A 5890-nucleotide genomic window follows, 5' to 3' on the forward strand; every position below is an offset into this window, starting at 1 on the left:
TTAGACCTGTTGTAAACTAATATAATGATTTTGTTTCAATTCGATCATAAGCTATCTAGAATTGAACCTCATTAATTAAAAAAGGACCAGCGTATGCAGACAAATATTTTTTGTCTCTGTGTTTGTTAAAATCGAGTCCCTAAACCCTTAAGGTATCCCACTACTCAATGTTGTTGTATCAAGATTTTCTTGAGAAGTATATCATTGAAATCTGTAGACAAAACAAACTTTAAAAATACAAAGATAATGGGGGATCAGTATCCATCCCTCTGAGTTATGGCCCATTTAATTTGACCTTTTTGTACCTAAAATGCAATTTCATCCTGATTAGGATTTGTTGTCAGTATTTTTGATTAAGCAAACTTATTTCTTCAATTATTGTTTTTAATTTTGCACAATGGTCACACTGAATAGAGGGATTACGAAACAAATTTGTAAAAAGCTGCATAAATTTTTTTGTGACCATTTTGCACTTAAAATAGACAATTTCTATAATAGTTACAATTTGATTTGAAATGAAAACTTCTTGAATATCAAGAATTTCATCAGATTAATCCAGTTTGCCTAAATATGTATTCAGTATCATTTTGACATAATATAACATGGGGGTCAGTGATGTCAAATTTTAGATATAGGGCTTCAAAGGTAAAATTCTCGCAAAATTTGGCTTAAAAAAATTCAGACATGTTCTATATATATGCATGATTTTATGCTAAACGGCTATCACATTCTCAAGATTTGATTTTGTACATGTCACACAGAACCTATAAAATATGTTACAAACCTATCAAATGTTAAAAATGTGAATAACGAATAAAGTATAATAAAATGAAAAGTATATTGAAAATTCATAATATTGCTTGTTTCTGTCATTTTCGTCTAAAAAAACCTTCCGCATGAAAAAATAGTTCCCCAGAAAACTTGTTTGTTTCTTGAATTCAAATGGATTTTTTTTATGAATGTTGTGTAATTATGAAATAATAATCTATCTGTGATGATTAGATAAATAAAATCATATTCATTTTAAATATAATGATCATCTGCGCAATGAAATCAAAACATGAGGAGTGAGATACCTTAATGATTTATTTTGAAATTGTATCATTAGCACATGGGTAAGTTGTTCGTTAATAATAAAAGTATATCATTAATGGTCACAATTCTGAACATAATGCAACTTTATATCATCAGTGGATACTGTATCATTATAGGTTGATACAAGCTCTTTCAAAATATTACATGAGCAAATAATACTATGAAAGTCTACAAAGAGCACAAACCTTTAAGGCAGCCATCTGTATCAAATGCAGAAAAACCATTTAAACATTGACATTTTCCATCCAAACAAACTGAGAATGGTTGAATACACTGTTCTGTTAGCTCACAGGAATCATTTAATGTTAGATTTCCTAGCATGAAAAGAAAAAAAGGAATGTTGATAAGTTGTAATTTTCTGTCCAAAGGCATTCCTCCATCACTTTTTGATGAAGTATAATTTAAATCGATTACATGTAACAAGTTGTTTTCTACTCATGATATCTAACACAGTCGTCATCATCAGTTAATGAGATAAAGAAAATAAATTTAATTTGCATTACCTTTTTCACACGCCAAATCAATTAATGTAAATCCTTTTGTACATGTACATCTTCCCTTTTCGCATACTCCAGAATTATTACTTCCTGTGCATTGTTCGTGTAAGCTACAAAATCCACCGACAGGAACATTATCTGAAAAACAAATGATGAAAATTACTTGATAAGAACAAACAAAAAGAAAATAAGTCTGTTTGACGATAAAAAATTAATCTGCTTACCATAAACTTTTTGAACCTGATATTTAAAAGTTTACTCAAGCTTAGATGTACGTATTTTTAGCGTTAATAGGACAGTACATGTATGGCAACAATGATATGTTTCCACATTCATGATTACTCATTTTCACATATTTATTGTATGATGATTCAAAAACTGATCATTTTACACATCATGGATTAATTCATTTAACTAAAACATTTTGAAACTTAACGTGTCCCGGTTGAAGCTATAGTTTCCCTTAGTATATGCCGGTCCAAATAATTGAAATTATAGATTATCATTTATGGTCATTTATGTCATTTATGTCATTTATGGTCACATTCACGATCGAAGATTAAGTGTGAGAAAAAACTGTTCACAAAAAGCACAAACCTTTAAGGCAGCCCTCTGTATCAAATGCAGAATAGCCATTTACACATTTGCATTTTCCATCCAAACAAACTGACAATGATTGTATACACTCTTCTGTTAGCTCACACGATTCATTTAATTCTAGATTTCCTATCATGAAATGGAAAATACGAAATGGCTATAATCTTTTTAATCTAGAAAAGTTTTGCAAAATTATGACCAAATATGTAAATGTAAATATGATCAAAAAACAACAATTAGCTGCCATGTTAACGTTTGCATCTACTGTATACCGGTGAATTTATCAAATACCAGTGCATTTTATTGTTATAAAGTTCTCTAAAATATATCCAGATAAGAAATGAAAGATACAGGAATTGAATATACGGACACATTGTGCATCAACTAATGTAACCCCTTGTAAAATAGTATTATTCTAAACAGCAACATCCTCGGTTAAAACATCAGTTTGATATTACTTTTCATGCCTCTTTATTCATTATAAATAAATATACCTGTATTTAAACCTGTGACTTACTGGCGATCCACGATGAACAGGTTATATATAAATACTTGTCTTCCTGACGTGATTCTGAACAACTGTTAATCACTGCATCCTTATTTCCTATCGTTAGATAACTTCTTCCAAGAGAATAGCGGCTACCATAATACAAATCATACATCTCGAAATTGCATTTTGTAGGACAGGTGGTGACTTTGGTGAAAAGGAAATTGCAATAATTTTAAAAATTGTGCTGACGAAAAAAGAATTATATGAAAGTTTTGCATTCCGTTTCAAAGTTTCACAACGATATTAATGTAGAAATGTCTAATCACATGAGACCGTACATCTATATACCTAAGGACTAATGTCCCGAGGACATCCCTTCTGTTTATTATTAATTAACTCGGTAGTTTGAATTTCATGAATATAGTGCTAATTATTCTCCGATGACATTAATTTCACTGGTGTAGTGATTTGTTAGTTTGACGCCATAATGTTTGAATGTTTGCCACATAACATGTTAGCTGCAGTTAACTGTTCAACAACAAGATCGTGTTCTTCGTAATGTTCACAGTCAAGCAACAATAGGTACAACAAATGGGTGCAACAAAAAAGTAGTTAGATAATAAAATATATGCAATTTTCCTTTTTTTTTCCTTTTTATAATTGTAACGAAAGCGTCATGCAGGAATCTTGTACCTGACAACATATTTTTGATAATGTTTTAAAAAATTATTGTTATGGAGATGCACATCGTACATTGTAAATTAAGACTTTTTAATTGGAGGACTAAGAAATGATAACATAATGAAAATGAATGAATTTGAGAATTGGATTGGTACAATTTCAAAACGTGTAAAATTCAAAATATTACGCGACAATAAAAAAATAAAAAATAAACAACCTACCATCTCGTAAAATACCACTTGCAGTCTGTAAATTAAAGTTGCATTTGTCTTCGCTATTTAGAAATCTTACAAATGTTTCTAAACACAGATTTCTAAAAGAAGAAACAATGTTATTCCAATTATCTGACATAAAAATGTATATTCATTTTCATGTTTATGGTTTACGTCGCTTTAAAACTAGTTGAAAATTTAGTATCAGTATTGAAAAAAAGATCTGTCAAAGAAATATATCTAATAATTGGAATATTAATGCCAAGATGTCAAGTTGATTACATTCTGTCTTGCCATTTGTATACTCACCTTTTAATAGAAAATTGAATGGACATTGATTTGTGAACTATCAGAATGAGATCTACCAAATAAAAACAATCAAAGAAACAAATGTAAACATACATAATTAAAAGTTTGATTATAGAATATTATTAATAAATATACAATGGGAAAAAAAGAAATTAGAACATGGAAGAATTACAAAAACACATGTTAATGTTGTTTTCCATATCTTTCTTATCTCCTGTCTAGTGACCAAAATACTGGTACATTGTATAAGAGTGCAGTGTATCGTTAATTCCTATTTATTACTCTAGAATCAAAGCATCTAGAATCATCATTATTGACAGCTGTTTCAAGTGATTAAAAAGGCATTGTCCTGTTCTTGTATGCATAATTTGCATACAAAACAACATGTAAAATCTTATATTGATTGCTTTTATTCTTTTGGCAACAGGTTTGGTCAGTTTCGGGCAGAAACAAGACAGTTATAGAAATGTTGACATTCTTATCCTTAAATGTACAAGATGACCGCACATCCCTCTTAAAAAATAAACAGTGACTGTAACAAAGGCAAGTATTCTTTTTATTATCCCCCGAAGAACAAAATATAATGTTGCCCCAAAACACAGTTAACATTATTTTGTACAGTGATATATATATATATATATATATATATATATATATATATATATATATATATATATATATATATATATATATATATATATATATATATATATATAAAATTAATTTTAAAAAATGAAAACAAATCAGTCCAATATAGAATTCTTCAGTTTAATTTTTGCGCTTAGTACGTTTTTAACTATCAGCCTCAAATGGTTTCTTGTGATTTTCTGCTGTCCCTTAGAATTATTCTACAAATGCTATACTTGTTTTTACTCGTCAATGACTTGTAAATCAAGGTATCAAACCGCCGCATTGCGCGTCCATTATTGATTCCACTATATTGTGACATCACCTTTTCATGTAGACTCGAATAATTTTTTACGTCATCGTCAACAAATCGACAAAATATCAAAAATAATATTGACTGTTTTTTTTTAAGAGCTCTATAATAAAAATATATTTTAATTATTTAATATTCTATAGTACGGAAATATTGACCGAGTGATATCAAGAGGACTTTCCTGTTATTTCTATAAATTGCTTTTTATTTATGGCTTTCTGTACGACATATTAATAAATCCACTTCTAGTGCTATCCATTGTTTACATTACTTTCCACCACTTTTTCAGTTATTTTCTTAAAACAAGTAAATACCATACGTGTATACGCGCAGGGCTAAAGGATTGGGGTGGGTGGGTTAGGGGTGTATCGACCCCGTAAATATTTTATGTTTATATACTTCACATGGTAAATTTCGCGAAATTAGGCATCGGACCTGGATCCGCACATGAATGTCTGTGAAAATATTTAAAATCAATATTCCACGCGTTTTCTCATTATGCACGGATATATCATAAGAGTGCTGCTTTTGCTTCCCCTATAAAACTTAAACATCATATTTTTCATTCTATAGTGTTTTTAGTGCTGGATAAAAGTAAAAATGTTCAAATTTGGAAATCACTTTATAAATCATCGTTGGAAACCCACGACCAGTCTGGAATACGCCTACTGAGTGCGTATAATGGAATGCAAGACTGGTCGTGGATTTCCGACGATGATATATAAACAAAATTGTAAAATTGTACAGCTTTCATTTTCAGCAGCATTACATGTATTATACAGCGGTTATTTTTTTAATGTAAAGAAAACTCTGTATACTTATTATTAAATAGAGGGGCTGAAAGCTGACGTATACCTTATCAATGAGGAGTAGTATTTTTTAAATTGAACAATTATCAGCGCATGAAATTGATGTGAAAAAATAAAAGTAAAATTTTTCAGAAGATTTTTTTATTCATAAGTTTGGAAATTCACGTCGCAGGAGAAGATTCTACATGTTTTACAATAGTTGGTAGGAACACGAAAGAAGCAGCTAGTCTATGTATTAATTATAGTACTACTGTCAACAT

General features: G+C 29.7%; 1 long non-coding RNA gene across 1 annotated transcript; it reads right to left on the bottom strand.

The window, feature by feature from the left end:
* Positions 1-1280: 1280 nt before the first annotated feature.
* Positions 1281-2838, bottom strand: LOC128159396 (uncharacterized). The gene is made up of 4 exons (XR_008240139.1): positions 2707-2838; positions 2190-2318; positions 1599-1730; positions 1281-1409 (listed from the first exon to the last, which is right to left on the bottom strand). It is a non-coding gene; the product is annotated as an uncharacterized LOC128159396 (long non-coding RNA).
* Positions 2839-5890: the final 3052 nt, after the last annotated feature.

The sequence above is a fragment of the Crassostrea angulata genome, chromosome 8 (assembly GCF_025612915.1).
Source record: "Crassostrea angulata isolate pt1a10 chromosome 8, ASM2561291v2, whole genome shotgun sequence".
NCBI classification, from domain to species: domain Eukaryota; kingdom Metazoa; phylum Mollusca; class Bivalvia; order Ostreida; family Ostreidae; genus Magallana; species Magallana angulata.